The 16,966-nt window shown below is 36.9% G+C and overlaps 1 protein-coding gene and 1 non-coding gene across 2 annotated transcripts in view; one reads left to right on the top strand and one right to left on the bottom strand.

Moving 5' to 3' along the window:
* The window catches only part of NCKAP5 (NCK associated protein 5), an 863,809-nt gene that overhangs the window by 380,803 nt on the left and 466,040 nt on the right, over positions 1-16,966 (bottom strand). The window lies entirely within an intron of this gene.
* LOC131411066 (U6 spliceosomal RNA) lies at positions 4,207-4,313 on the top strand. The gene has a single exon (XR_009221464.1). It is a non-coding gene; the product is annotated as a U6 spliceosomal RNA (small nuclear RNA).

The following is a 16,966-nucleotide window of genomic DNA, read 5'->3' on the forward strand; positions in this document are numbered from 1 at the left end:
AATATAGTTTACTTACTTTTGATAAATTCTATAAAAATTTTAGTCTTTAATGATTACTACATATTAAATAATATTGTAGTTATATATTTCTTTTAAAAAGCTCAAAAATGTGTTTTTAAGTAGAATAACTTGAATACTGAGGGGAAATACATTTTAAATTACATTTTAATGTAAGAACTGAGAGACTAACTTAATCACAGACATGCATATAACCGTAGGCTTAGACTTCCCTAAAAGACATTATTTTTTAATCCTACCACCTAGTATAATTTTAAACAGATGGCTTGATCTGTGGTGTGCCAAAAATTCAGGGGATAATATTAAGATCTTAACACTTGATTTCAAATATAGAAAGTCAGTCCTAGGTCTAATTATATTTCATAATTTTAGTTACAACAGTGGGTGATACTATTGGCAAAGTTAGTTACAAAAGATTCAAAGAATTTGGAAAAGAAAGAGGAATTCTCTTTACTTGCTGTGAAAAATCTAGTCCCGCCATGCAGGGACATGTGTTAGGTGAAACATCCACCATAACAAGAGAGGCACCTCCAATATACGCTCCAAGCATTCCATGTAAGTCCTGCTTAGTAAGTGACATGAGGCATCAACTCATCTAGAGGATTCTATGCTGACTTGATGCTTAAGAGATAGATGATAATATATAGAAAGGTATTCACTATATGTTTCCATTTCAAAAGATTTCCTGAAATGTGTTCAAGTTATAACATTTTTTTGAATAATATTTTATCATCAAAAAATCATGTGAAAAATATTAACACATTCAGATAATAAAAGGATCTAAAAGATAATGAGAAATGAACAGAGGCCATTAGAGACGGCAATAGGGAATAAATGATATTCCTGGGTATTGATGAAAAAATACATGAACTCATTCAAGAAATGTGGAATCTGGTAAACAAGCTACATACTACGCACTGGGGATTTTAAGTTAAACAGACTATTAGAAAAGATAAGTACATTTGATTCAATGATACACACATAAAGCATGGCATTAAGACTCAATAATCAATCAGAACTTTAAAATCTGCTTCGATTTGCTTATTAGTTGGTGTCCAGACAGAGACATTGCCATATGTTCACCAATCAACATCCAATGTATATTGAACCATTTTAAGATCACACACTCAGAATAACCATTCTAATTCTCTTGTCATCTATTGAAAATCTAAAATTGACAAGTAATTTTTTTCCTTCAGAAGTCCATAAACTAAACACACATCAGCAACAAAATTAAACTGTTATGTTTTCATGAAAACTAGTTTTTAATGGAAAAACTCTACATTAACCAATTTCTATCAAGCCAATGTATAATGGATCTAAATTAAGCTATCGTTATTACACCTAATTGCAGCCTCATTTTTGCTTTTTACACAAATTGCAATATATTTTCCCTGAAGGCTCCCTGAATTCAATATTCCCATTAGTTATGAAAGATTCAGTTATCCTAAAAGCAGAGAAACAGATAAGGAGCTTAAGAATTGATTTCTTTAAAGCCTGTACTGTTGGCTGTAATAGAAGAATCAGAATCAGATTTTGAGATGCCAGGATAGAAGCAGCCCAGAGTACATCCGCAGTGCTGATAACATCGCTTGAGAGACAAAGCTTTTATTCTAGCATAAAAAGACACAGAGCTTGGTTAAAAAGAGAAAAAAAAAAAAAGTGAGAGGAAGGAGGAAAAGGTGAGTGAGAGAACTAAAGGAGGGGGGAGGATTTCAAGGGTAAAGAAGACAGATGAGCACTTAGGAGGACCTTAAAATTGTCCTCAGTGCTGAAAGAGAGCGCTACTAAAAGAGAAGTGCCACAGGTGAATCGCTCCATAGCTTAAATTTTCTTCGGCAAAAATTACACGTTTTCTACTTAGCAAATGGATACAGATGTGAACTTAATGGGAGGAGTATTTTCAGAGTAGATTGGGCAAGAAAGTATGATAAAATGAAGGTTTGGCATGTCAAGATTGATACAGGTTATAAAGTCATGTTGAAACAAATTATGACAAATTATGGTACCCTACAAAGAGAGAAAATTAAGTTGTCTTTTGCTTATAGTCAATGATCTTTATGATTTATCAACTAGGTCTACAGCAAAGAATAAAATATTAATATTGCATTCATAATATAAAGTAATGCAGTATTAATTTTATCATCATACAGCTGGAAAAAATAGGACAGCAAGTTATACATTGACCCTCTTCCCACATTTTTCGTCACTTTAAGTGTCTTCATTTTCACCATCATGATTCCTGTGGTAGAGAAAGCATGAGGCTAGTAGTCTGGGTTAATACCCTTCTGGTTCTCCCATTAATTTGCCACGTGACTTTGGGAAATACAATCACTCTCTTTGGACCTCCTTCTAACATGCTAAGGTCTCTTTCAATTTTCATATTTTATGCATCCCTAAAATTAGCCACAATCACAGTGATGGGGTTTAGGACATGTTACCCAAAATATGGCATGTTGGCATATTGAATATCTTAAATTGAAGGAGTTTGAGAAAACAGGAGAAGCAGGAAGGTCACTCTGATATCCTCCACCCCTTCACCCTTCTTCCCTGCAACACATCATAAAATCCTCCCGTGAGAGGTACCCTCCCTGTACCCAGGAGGAAGGAAGACATTCTTATCACCACAGACAGAAAATTCAGAGCCAAGAAATCTACACAAACAAACCTAGTTAAACTAATTCTTATCTTCCTAGTTACTTCTTCACCGCTTACTGCCCCTAGCCCAAACCCTTCTGCCTTGTCAATTCTTCACAAATTGATTGTTTCTCTGTCTGGTCACTTCTTCGGGTCTTCCTTCTCTTGTGAAGGCTCCCATATACATGCAAAAATTCAGTAAAATGTGTATGCTTTTCTCCTGTTAATCTGTCTCATCAGTTTAATTCTTAGGCCAAGTCAGAGACCCAAAGAGAGTAGACAAGAATTTTTCTCCCCTACAACAGTAAGGGAAATATAATTACTAATGGTATGAAGAGTATAATGCAATGAAACATAACATCTATAAGATGGGGTAGGGGGGCACACATATATGGGAGGTTAGTCATAGTATAGATTTCATTCAATAATGATGAAGGCGACTGGCATCCCTATATAGATAATTCAGTGGATGAAGCTGTAGATTTATGAGGCAAAGGGCATTATTTTCTTGGCTAGTGTAAAACAGGTAAGGCAATGTTAAAATGATATAATTGGGTGTTACACAACTGGGAAGAGAGGTGGTGAAACATAGACCCCAAAGGCATTGGTTTTAATTTGGTTCTTAAACAATTGCAGGTTTCAGTAGATTTTGAGGAGAATGACAAAATCTAAATGATATTTGAGCAAGATAATTCTTCTTCAGGGTGGACTCCAGAAGTGAAAGACTACCGTAACAGGGACAAGCAGTGACTGCTTCTTTTTTATTACTGTCATTCATTAGCAATGGTTCCTTGATTTGGAAAAGGCCTTTCCACAGGGTTCTCTGGCTCACTGACTTTCTGACTTCAACAAGCTTCTCAGAAAACCATTTCCTCCCAAGTCTTTGAATATTTGATGATTATGGGAGCTGACCAAAAAAAGCAAGACATTGAATTTATAATCCCAGTAAGTGGTAAACTTTGTCGACTGCCTAATTCAGGCACACTCTTTCCCTTACCCCAATCATTTCCTTGAGTTTGTTTAGTCAAAAGGCTCAATTCTCAAATTTACTTAGAAAACAACTTCATTTACCCAACCACTGGGTCCTTTTATAAGAAGTCAATGACTCACTCTTCTCTCTTGGTCACAGATCTTACTCTGTTGTCATGTTAATTGATCACAATTAATAGTAGCTATTAATTATTCTATCCCTTTGGAGGTTCTCAGGAGTCTTTATTAAATTCCTTCCTACTTAATTGAAGTCTTAGGTACTATTTTTCTCTGTTCTGTGGATACAGTACATTTCATACAAGGAAGGGGGAGGGAGGATTTCAGTTCTTTTAGGGATTTTTACTTCCAGTTCTCTGCCCTGAACCAATCTATATACTTTAGAATGGCCCTAGATTTATTTATTCCTCCTTTCACCCCTTCTCTGTTCCTTTTCTGTCTTTACCCCACAATGACCAGTAGAGAATGAACGGATTTCTCCAGCAGAATTTGTTTCCATTTCAAACTTTGAGTCACTATATTTCTCTCCTTGCTCCTTATTAGAGAGGACTTCACGATCTTTTAGTGCTTGCTTCGGCAGCACATATACTAAAATTGGAACGATACAGAGAAGATTAGCATGGCCCCTGCGCAAGGATGACACGCAAATTCATGAAGCATTCCATATTTTTGCAACCTAAGTGTCCATCAAGGGACAAATGGATAAAGAAGATGTGGTATATATACACAATGGAATACTACTCAGCCATAAGAAACGATGAAATCCAGCCATTTGTGACAACATGGATGGACATTGAGGGTATTATGGAAAATGAAATAAGTCAGAGAGAGAAGGTCAAATACCATATGATCTCACTCATTAAGTAGTAGATAACAACAACAACAAACAAACACATAGAGACAGAGACTGGATTGGTGGTTACCAGAGGGGAAGGGGGAAGGGGGGAGGGAGGAGGACGAAAGGGATAATTCGGCACATGTGTGTGGTGATGGGCTGTAATTAGTATTTGGGTGGTGAATATGATGTAATCTATGCAGAAATAGAAGTATAATGATGTACACCTGAAATTTATACAATGTTATAAACCAATGTTACTGCAATAAACAAAAAATTAAAAAAAAAAAAGATCTTTTATTCTCTCTTCTACACTCCAATCTTGAACTTCTGCTATATTTACTATAAAAGTTACCACTTGCTCTGCCTCCTCCATTCTGATGTCTCTCTTACTTCACTGCCCACCTAATTTATGGTTTATCCCATACATCGGTGATTCTAATATGCAACTTAGCTTTTTTAAAAACTATATGATGGCATATCTTTTGCTAAGCATTTCATATATAATTATTATCCCCTATGTCTTCAAAGAGCATGTTTTCTTTACACAGGGATGGGGCCTTGCACTTGGTAATGAAACCCCATAGAATATTAGCATATCACTGAGCCTTCCAGAAGTGTTCAATACATCCTTGTTGAGTTAAATCCTGAATCCTCTTGACCTCTCACTACTTCCTTTTCCTCAGTTGGCAGCCAGCTGTAGGTTTGCTAAGTTTGTACCAGTGACAGATTTCAGTCGCCCTCATGATCTTGACTCTGAGGATAATGTGATGAGACTTGCTTTCGTTTAAAAATCCCCTAGATACTTTTCACCCTGTTTGTCATTTTCTTTCCCTTACCACTGGCTTTGCTTTGTCTCATTTTTTTGCCCTCTTCCAACAGCCCATAGATTGTTATCCCAAACTTCATATTCAAATCTCTTATTTGATTAGTCACTTCCACTCCTTAACTACTAACTCAACAGTTTCTTTTCTTAGAGGACTTGCAGTGGCTTCCGTAAAAAGCATTTATAATTCCATGTTTTTTTTAGGATAGCACATTTTACTGTTCTTTTTTTCACCTTACTAGATTTTATAGAATGTAGGAGGAATAAATCTACTCAGACGAAAAAGCCTTGTTTTCTCTGTGATTGGAGTCCTTATATTCCTGTCTGTCTTCAGCGAATGGGTGTAATTATGTGTATGGGAAATTAGAGTACTTGCTATGATAATTATTCACTCCTCTAAAATAGGAGAATAATTATAATGTCAACAACAGACTGTTCAAAGTACTACTAGAGCTTTTGTTTTAAATCTGCCAGAGGAATGGCTTCCGGGACCTCAGTAATTAATATTAATTTCTCACAAATACTTTTTATTCATTTGGAAAACACACTAGAATGTCTTCACACTTTCCATTTCATTGTGGAAAAGTCTCTTCAGATTTTTTTTTTTTTAAGCAAGGCCCTGAGAGCACCTAGATTTGCTTTTACATAGCCAGCTTCCGTTATTTTATAAAACTAGACTCTATTAGAAATCTGAAATTTTAAAACAACATGATTTTTAGCAGTTTGCCTTATCCTTGTTAGCAAATGCAAACTTTCACATTCTAGAATTCCATTAAAAGGTCAGCTATAATATTTAAAAGTTCAGTGTGGAACTAACCACAAGTTTTGGTTCAGTGCTTTAGTATTTCATTTTATACAATTACCAAAGTTAGAAGAAATTGAAAATATTACATATTGAATAATTAGAGTTTGTGTTATTAAGTGGAGGTAAGGTTAAACAGAAATATCATTTTTATGGGGAAACCATTAAAGACCTACTAATGAGCCGAGAGAGTAATCTATAGAAAAGGAAAATGTATATTCTTAAAAGACAATCTGAGTACTTCCTTAAAAGGGCACTTAACCCTTGGTTAATCACATAAATGGAGGAGAAGATTATGATAGATAATCTCAGTTTCTGAGAGGTGGGAGACAGTGGCGAGAGGAAGCAAATGGAAAACACGGCCCCAGATGGTACAAATAATAGTCATGAAAAATAGGCCAATGTAGACTATAGTGACCACAAATCGAATGTCTGTCTGACCCAAGGCTGGGTATACAAAAGCTCACAGTAGAAACTCCTATGTCATGACTATAGGTCTTTTGGGTGCAACGTAAGTGAGCATCAGAATTGTGTTCTCAGGTGCCCTTTTAATGTCCTGGCTTCTCCTCAGTTTCTACTCCTGGCTGAATGTTTAGCCCTTTCTCATTCAGAAGTGGTCCCTCCTGGACGGCTTAGTCAGACTTGAATGAACACAACCCATCTGTTCAGCTATGTTTCCACATGGACACATTAATATCTTTCACTTGTATAAGTCTTTAGACTTGGAAAGGCACTTTAGATCACCACATCCAACTGAGGTCCTAAAAGGCACTAACCATCCAGGGTGATCCAGCCAGGCCTACGTCTGTCACTGTGTAGAGATCAAACCTCCTCTTCAAAGTCTCTCTTCCCAGGTAATTGAGAGAAGAACAAATTTTCAAGAGCTTGGTGAAATTCTGCTTCTGGACCAGTAGCATTTATATGTAAAAGTTTTATCTACATTTATAAGCTACTTTCCTTTGCAATATAAACCTTTATATATAAGCTCAAAATTCAATCCCTACATGAAGATGGAAAAGTGGCAAGATCACAAAACATTTTAATCATTATTATATTAGTATCCTTAAAAGCCTTCCTAGAAAATTTTGCCTCCTTCTTCAGAAATCAACAATGTTAAAAGCTAAGTTTTTTACCTGGCCTTAAATATTATGAAAGGTGGTTCCTTCACTTTTACAGGTACAGAATAGTGGCACATTGCGCCACAAATAGATGTTTTTATATAGGCTAGGACTCTCAAAATTTTTGACCAAAGAATCAGATTCAACATGTACAAAGAAAATGGTTTCAATTAGTGAGATTAAACTACCATTAATTACCATGGTCAAGAAGAACACATGTGCCATTGTACAGGCATGCCATTCATCACATCCGCATGCCTAGAACAGCAGCTCTCATCTCTTAGACCAGGAGGGATTACACCCAGTCCACAAATTACAAAGGGTTCAGTACACTGAACATTACTTATAAGCAGTTGCTGAACCAATAAAAGCACAACTACTATAGCAGAGGGAGTCTGTGGCTTTATTTTATTTTAGTTTTTATGTAAAAGAGATCTATCTACACAACAAGATTGTGGCCACTGGCATTAAATCTGAACTGTGGCTGGTGGCAGCAGCCCCATTGACACGTAGGACAAGGAGACATGTATATACATTTAAAGAGCACTTGTCTAGTCACAGACAAGCTACAAAAGCAATTCCAGGACAAATTAAGTGAATGAAAATAGAAGAGAAAAAAGAAAGGGATATTCCTATACCACAAATAACAATGATACTGATGATGAACCCTGAGTGTTGTAAGCACTTTTCATGTAGTATCCACTGAATGCTCACAACACCAAACAATATGCACTATTTCCAAAGCAACTGATTAAGATTAGGAAACTAAGGCCATAGGAAATAAATAGCAGAGCCAGTGTTTGAGCTCAGGTAATCTGACTCCAGGGTCACAGAGCTTGACTGCCTCCCCTTACAAGGATGAAGGAGTTTCTTTCCTGGTCTAGTAAACTTTTGGCTCAAATAATGAACCAACTGTCATTACGCTTTTCTCTTTCCATGACCTGTTAGAGATTGTGGGGAATAAAAGAGATTGAAGAGATATTCTTAAAAAAAAAAGAGAGAGATGGTCTTTGCCATTAAGAAAATTATCATGATCATGTGTCAAACAATTAGCTGGCAAAGCATGACTATCTAGAGCAGGGGCTGCCAAATTTTTTCTATATGAGACCAGATGGTAAACATTTTAGGCTTTATGGGCCATACAGTCTCTGTTGCAACTACTCAGTTCTGCCTTTGTAGCATGAAAGTCAGCATAGAAAATACACTGAGTGTGGATGTGTTCCACAAAAACTACTTCAAAAACAGGTGGGGGGGGCAGCTCAGCCATAGTTTGCAGACCCTTAATCAAAATTACTAGTTGACATTTCATGAAAAGAAATGAATTCTAATTGTTTATTTCCAAGAGGTGGTATTTCTTTCATCCAAAATTCATAAACTCCCCAGAATCCATGGGGGTGAGGAACTGTCTTATTATTATTGAGAAACAAACACAACTTGATATACCTTCCACCAAATTTAATGAAATTGTAGCCACTGTTGACAATTGAAAAATTAAGTTTGTATTTTCTAGAAAGGATGAACCCTTCAGCGATTCTGGAAATCACATAATATCTGTGCTTGCTGTTGTGCTAGGAACAAATCTTTTATCTATCTATCATTGTGTGATTACATCTCCATACAAAGGCATCAGTTTTGTGTTTTACATAGAATTACATTTTACCGTGTGGTGCTGAGCCATTAGCCAATGTCTCTGCTTATTCTCAGTTAGGAATAGATACTCCCTCTTCCCCCCAAGAGAGAATAGAGTCTGTAGTCATTTCCTGCCAGTGTTGTTTAGTGTTAGAGATTAGTTAAGTTACTTTAATTCAACAACAATTTACAAAGGGCCCACTTCATGTCAAACTAATCTCAACATCAGATAATTCTGAATATTAGTCATAACGTATAGATAAATGATTATTTAGTCACACAGACAAACATTGCGTTTTTCTTTAGTACTCCAAGTCTATGAGATTCAATGTTGACAGGAGCTGACATCTTTAAACGCTTTTCTATCATATATTCTCAAATGCTGAAACAAAATTTTAAGTCTAATCACTCATTAATTCAAACAACTTAGAGTGTACAGTAAGACCCTTTAGTGTGTAGATTACAAGTTGTAGCAGAAAAATTCTTTCTCCATCTCTCTACCAAAAGTTTTACATTTACTCTGTGCCAAATAAGTTAACTTTCCTTTTAGCCAATAATTAAATCTCCTACTTCACAATATCTGAGTTGGCTTAGAGGAGAAAGAATAAGTTTGCAATCTAGAATCTGTGTAGCCCTTGGGTCATGCCTCTTTTACCAATAATTTAACTCCCCAGATTGTGCATTTAGTTCATATTTTAAAGACTTCAAAACTTCAAATGTCCTTTTCTCTGTTGCTCATTGATTGCTGTTAAACTAAATGTTTTTCACTCTGTAATCAATACTTTCTTACGAAAATAAACCCAGGCATTGACAAACAACTCTGCAGCGTACTGCAGCTTTCCTGAGATTGGACAGCATGAAAAACTACTACTCTCAAGAATTAAAAAAGATCACATTGACTCTAGTGCTTATTACAATTTTTACAAGTTTCTTACAGCTGAATCATTCCACTGTAACAAGACTTTATTAAATTAGACAGCTATTGAATCGTAAGCTTTCTGAGAATAACAATTAATGTGCCTTTGTCTTTTATTACTGTTTCAAACCATTGCAATCATACCATTCATGTTCATTTTTACATCCTCTCTGGTGACAAAGACATTAAAGATCAGTAGCTAGAGAAAATACGGGTATAAAAATGTAAACAATGATGACTTTGTGTCTCAGGAGACTACTGTTCCAGGACAATTTTAAATGGCACTACTAACTTTTTTTAAAGTGCAAGGCCCAAACGCAAGACATCTTTTTATGTGGGACTTTTATTTTATACTCTGTAAGCTGTCAGATCCTGGCTTTTATAAACACTTGACTTCCAACTATCTGTTTATCACATGATTCACTTTCTTAATACAAGTCCCATGGGAATCCATGGTGGATGCGAGGCATGAGTAGCCAGCAACACATGTAAGATTGCCACCGACACATACCATTCTCGCTCTCTCCAATACTAATCCACTCAAAAACTGAATTCCTAAAGTATATAATCCTACTTTCCATCAATAAGCACGAAGTGGTCTGGGTAACAGCTAAAGCAAGTTGGGAGGAACAACACCAAACACTTCCAAAGATAATAAACAGAAAAAACAAGCCCTTCAAATGCACACACCTTAAATAGTTACGGCATTTTCTCGCCTTCCTGTTTATCAGTGGAAAAAAAAACAAGGAACAATGATTTTAAATCATTTGAACCTTGCATGTGTTTTTCCATGACAAACAGCAACAGAGGTATTTACAATCTTTATTAGCAGAAGCTGATATTTCCTGCCAACAAAAATGGTTTTGCGTTACAGTGAAGCAATTTAACAAACCAACTCCAAGGTTTTTCAAAACATGCTTTCTATTTCTCATTGCAGAATGGCACCTCTATGCCTTAACTCAAAATTGCCACCAAGTGGATGGACAAACACTGGTCTGGTTGTAGGTGTACAGCAAATGCTGCTTCTCACTTGAGGAGAGATGAACATGTCCCATCCACTAGCACTTACTACAGAACTACTACACAAGGTGTTCTTCTAGATGCTGCAGATGAAATGCAACGCAATTCTGAGTAAGAAGGCCAAAGCCCTATCATGGGCCCCTCACTACAGGTGCCAGTGTCCTCCAGACCTCAATGTATACATTTATTTATCTCTTTATAATCTATAACATAAAAAAAATAACCTAGTAATGCTACTGTGACTGAGAACAAGGGCAACAGCCAGCGTGGGGAAAGCTTTCTTATTGCCAGTAACAGTTTAATTATGTGAACAAGAAGCTCTTGAACACATAAAATCAGAGTCACTTCTAAAACCACTGACAGTATTCAAGAGACCAATAAATGGAGGTTATGTGGACCTCCTTTTACAATCCTTTATGGAGATACTGTTCTAGACATGATGGTGGTGATATACAACTCACTGCAGGACTATAACCAGGGCTAGGCATGCACACGGATGAGAAACCTCTGCATCCCAGCTAGTAAGCTGCCTCTCCTCCCACTGGGACACCCTGACCTTTCACACTGTAGACCTTATTGTATACGAAACCCCAAAAGAAGAGAATTTATAAACATATTTGATAAACCAATTTATTTAATGAAATATCTAATTTATTCAAATGAGTATTCTAAGTCCTATTTAGGCTAATCCTCAGCTTCTAGCATTATTTATTTTGCACTGTAAAACTTATCTTCTCTCTTGGAAGCATGGGCACCAAAGGGAGGAACAGTAACTTTTAACGGGTGCAACTAGAACTTGAAATTTTTATCTGAACACCATAAAGCTTTTAAAAATGAATTTGCAAATGTAATTGAGCTTCTAATAGCTGCTACTGATAGTAATTAAAGAAATCTCATTTCCCTAAATTAAACATAATGAAATGTTTTTCAAGATCAAATAAAACTAAAAAATGCCATCAGGGTGATAGAATTTGCCTCGGAAAGTGGTATTCTGGAGTTTGCAGAGAAGCCTCTGTTGCCAGCAAAAGCCAATGGCTTATAGGGTTATGGGTAATGGGAAAGTCATCTCCACTGTGTCATACCAACTTGTATTGACTGCTAACCAATCTGAAAGGCAGTACATTGCAGGGCTTCACATTGCAGTGCTTGTGCAAATAGAACAGACTTGCTTTAAAGCTTTTCCATTAGGGCCTTTAAAGAGTAGCATGGCCTCAATTCAACTTACGCATTCACGCTCTTAATGTTTAATTTTTACTTTTACATTCCTTTTGCCTTTTCTTAAAGTAAAAATGGCATCGAGGGCCATAGTGATGGTCTTACCCTGGTCTCTGTTAACACACAGGGAAGTGCTTCGATTGCTCAGAACCTAACATTGCCTCCCCATTTCTTCATCTCCAAGAAAAAACTATCCAGTTTCCCTCTTTATTTCAGCAGTTTATCACCCTGGTAGTCAAAATATGTTGGATCAAACTATTTTGTGTCTTAATTTAATTCCTTCTCTTATTATTTGGAACAATTAGTCTCATAACTCTTCATAAAAATGCTTTATTCCAGGAGAAAATAATTAGGTGAACTTCTGGTCTTCTATTAATAGAAACCACACCTCTCATACAGGTACAATCTTTTATCTTCACACTTACATACGGTATGAAGTATGATGTATTCATGTGGCTTGTCACCAGTTTTTGATCATTTTTGCCACATCTCTGGTATTTTCACATTTCCTTTAAAAATGGTTATCAATGTCAGATACAAAACTATAAGGAAGAGTTAGGTTAACGTCTAACTGAGGCAAAGAATCATTGACAGACCTTACTAAATCCCAGTGCTCTGTTGCCTTTCCTCTCTCCTAACCCAGGTACCACTCCCATCCCCCACACCAAGAGCACTTCTCTACTTGTTGAAGTTCACATTACATGCGGTCAACAAATACCTATCTTGGACCAACTAATGATTCTAATCTAACTTTCAGTGTATAATTACCCCTGAATTCTTTCCTCCATCATTGGTTCCTTGATTATCTTACCCATTGAAATGGTGATTTGTTTTCTTAAACCTAACACATCATGTTGCTTGTTTTAATTAATTTATTCATTGACTATCTAGTAATTGCTTACTTCGTGCCAGGCACTCAATAGGTGTTGCCAATTCAATTCAGAATAAGACAAGGTTCCTGTCTTGAAAATATTTAAATCTAGTCAGTGACACCCATGTTAAGTAAGACTTATTTTAAATCATTTTACTTTGTGTCTCTGTTGTTCAAAGTATAAATAAATTATCCTCTGTTAACATTCCTTTCAAATTGATGCCTGAGCATTTGGTAATATTCCATTTGTTGATATGGGCACTTATTCACAGGTTCGATTTGTGAAAATTTAGTGAGCTTTACCAATATGTGCACTTGTCTGTATTAACATTCTACTTCAATGAAGTTTAAAAAAATAGGAAAAAATCCAGGTTACTTAGAAACAACACCAAGAGCATGATCCATAAAAGAAGAAATTGATAAGCTGGACTTCATTAAAATTAAAAACTTATACTCTGTAAAATACACTGTTAAAAAAATGAAAAGATAAGTCATAGACTGGGAGAAAATCTTTGTCTGATAAAGGACTGGTATCAAAAATATTCAAAGAACTCTTAAAACTCAACAATAAGAAAACAAAAAATCTAATTAAAATGATCTTAACAGATAAGTCACCAAAGATAAACAGGTGGTAAATAAGCAAATGAAAAGGTGCTCAGCATCATATGTCATTAGGGAACTAGAAATTAAAAGAGCAATGAGATAACAGTACACACCTTTTAGAATGGCTAACATCCAAAACACTGACAACACCAAATGCTGGTGAGGATACGGAGCAATAGGAATTACCATACATTGCCGGTGAAAATGCAAAATGGTACAGCCAGTTTGGAAGACAGTTTGGTGGTGTCTTACAAAGCTAAACATAGGCTTCCTATATAATCCAGTAACCTTGATCCTGTGGGTATCTATCCAGATGCATTAAAAACTTATGTCTACACAAAACCTGTACATGAACGTTTTTAGCAGCCTTTATAATTGCAAAAATTTGGAAGCAACGAAGACGTCCTTCCATAGATAAACAGGCTGTGGTACATCCATCAATGGAATATTATTTGATGATAAAAAAGAAATAGACTATCAAGTCCTGAAAAGAGATGGAGAAACTTCAGATTCACATTACCGAGTGAAAAGGCCAATCTGAAAAAAAACTACATGATTCCAACTATATGACATTCTGGAAAAGAAAACCTATAGAGACAGTAAAAAGACCAGTGGTTGCCAGAGGTTCAGGGGTCGGGGGATGGATGAATAGGTGTCACATGGGATTTTTAGGGCAGTGAAACTATTCTGGATGATTCTGTGATGGCAGATATATGACATCACGCATTTGTTAAAACCCACAGAACTGTACAACACAAGGGGTGAACTTGAATATAAACTATGGACTTTCGTCAATAATAATGTAGCAGTATTGGTTCACCAATTGTAACAAATGTACCACAATAATGCAAAATATCAATAACAGGGGAAACTGTGGGGTGGGGGGAGAAGGGTAATATGGGAATTCTCTGTACTTTTTGCTCAATTTTTCAGTAAACTTACAACTGTTATAAAAAATAAAGACTATCAGTTTTCAAAAAGACAAAACATAAACTGGTTCAGTAGCTTCAAAATCTCAAACCTGCTTCCCTCAAATCTAATCAGATTAATCCAGGTCTCATAAACCCTAAAGTCTCCCTTCTACCTTCAGGATAAAGTTCCAACTCCTAGGGATACAATACGCCATTGGCAATCTAGTCCAGTTAATCCAGTTCCATTTCCAGCCTCCTCTCTCGTGCACGCTGTGCTCCCGGCACATGTCCGTGCCTTCCCATTGTCGTTCTTTTTCCTGGTCCTAGAACACCTTTCTTCCAACAACTCCTCATCCCTTTGTCTATTTGGTGAACTCCTACTCATTTTCTGAGCCCATTTTAAATAGATCCTCCTCCTTGAAGCTTTCTTTACTACTCTTGAGTAAAATGAGTACCTCCTTCTTCTATCTTCCAATCATACACTGTTCTACTATATCGTAACTATTCATGTTTCTGTCTCATTTGCTAGAGCATGAACAGCTTGAGGGCAAGGACAATGTCTTAATTATCTTTTCACCTCTGGTGCCGAGCACTGATGGAGGTGCTCCTCCATCAGTGGCTCTTATTGAACCACTGATGGTTCAATAAGATTTTACTGAACAATCAGTCCATAAATGACATAGAGGAGCTCTTCAAATTATTTTTAGTATTATTATTGCAACCCATGTGAGTCAAAGGTTTAACATTAAATGTTAACGCAGTAAAGCAGTTTCCATGAGGCTCTGAAATAATATGGACTAGGTATCTGACATTCTGATTATATAACTTGCCAGGACAATGACACTTAAAGGTCACAATGGAATCACTTGTCCATTAGACACACTCTCTCAAAGACTAGATGTCTCAAGCAAGACTTTGATAAGGGCTGAACCACAATTAATTCATGGTTGAATTCCCTGATGAGTACCACAAGGGTAGATAGCCTATGTGTGGTGGATTAGAGAGAGATACATATGCTTTATATGCCAGACATGTAGAAGTCAGAGATAGTGTTCTGTTTGGGAAATTAAGGATTCTGACTTATAGCCCTGACCAGGCAAAAAGCTAGTTCACTTCAGCAGTGAGAGTTCAAGATGAAATGTGATTACAAAAGAAAAATCACAAGACCTCCCCACCACTTAAACATGTATGTTAGGCTTAGAATCTATACCTGGGCTACTTTTCTTTCTTCTCAAAGTCGCTGCTTTGGCAATTTCAATTACTCTGAAATTTGAACCATTATCTCTATATGAGGGACTTCCTGGTCTGCATGCCCCTTAACGCAGGGGCAGCATATCTTCCATTTGCCTTTCCTGATTCATTCTCTACCCTTTTCCACTTGATCCCTGCCCTGGGATGCTATCCTATCTGGCCTTCATTAAAGGGTTTTGTGCTCTCTTGCTTCCTCTAAGGTGTGGCCCAAGAGGAGACCCCGCAGGAGATCAGAGGGAAGCAGGGAGGAGAGTATATTTACTCACTCAATAGTTCTCAATAGTTTGTGTTTAGAGTACACCAAAATCACGGAGAGGAAGGTTTATTAACACAGAGATAACTGGGCCCCACTCCTAGCATTTCTGATTTAGTAGGGCTGGGGTGGGGCCTGAGAATTTGCATTTCTAACAAGTTCCTAGGTGATGCTGATGCTGTTGATTAGGGCACCACTTGCACCCTGAAAGGTTACTTCTGAATTACTAATGACCTTCCATCAAAAGTGACTGCTCCTTTCAAGGTGACCCACTCTACAGGACTGTGATGGTTAATTTTATGTGTCAATTTGGCTAGGCCACAGTGCCTAGATGTTTGCTCAAACATTATTCTAGATGTTGCTGTGAAGGTATTTTTTAGATGAGATTAACATTTAAATCAGTAGACTTTGAGTAAAGCAGACTACCCTCCATAATGTGGATGGGCCTCATCTAGTCAGTCTAGGGCCTTAAGAGAAAAACATTGACCTCCCCAGAAAAAGGAGGAATTCTGCCAGTAGATTGCCTTTTGACTCGAACAGAAACTTTTCCCTGGGTCTCCAGCCTGCCAGCCTACTCTGCAGATTTTGAACTTGCTAAGCCTCTACAATCATGTATGTCAATTCCTTAAAATAAATCTCTTGATACATAGATAGACAGACAGACAGACAGATAGATAGATGAAGACACACATCCTGTTAGCTCTGGTTCTCTGGAGAACCCTGACTAACAAAAGGACTTAGTCCCCTCCAGGTTCCAGGAACTGTTCCCTACGTGGGAACATGTTTCCTATCTCTCTTCAGACAGGCTGATAACACTGGCTGCTTTGAAGTCTCTGGTGTCTGCACTGTCTTCTGTGGTATCCCTCTTTCCACACTTTTGTGATCAGTCCCTATGTAATAAACCCTTCTTGAATTATCCTATTTCAAATATGTCATCTATTTCCTGTCAGAATCCCAACTCTACAATGCATCTTAAATTCAACAAGTAGAAAAGTCAACTTGCCCTCTTTCTTTCTCAGCCCCCTGCTCCTGCTGCGCTCCCTCTTGTGATTAGTAGCTTCCTCCCAGGCACCC

Source organism: Diceros bicornis, chromosome 10 (assembly GCF_020826845.1).
Source record: "Diceros bicornis minor isolate mBicDic1 chromosome 10, mDicBic1.mat.cur, whole genome shotgun sequence".
Taxonomy (NCBI): Eukaryota; Metazoa; Chordata; class Mammalia; order Perissodactyla; family Rhinocerotidae; genus Diceros; species Diceros bicornis.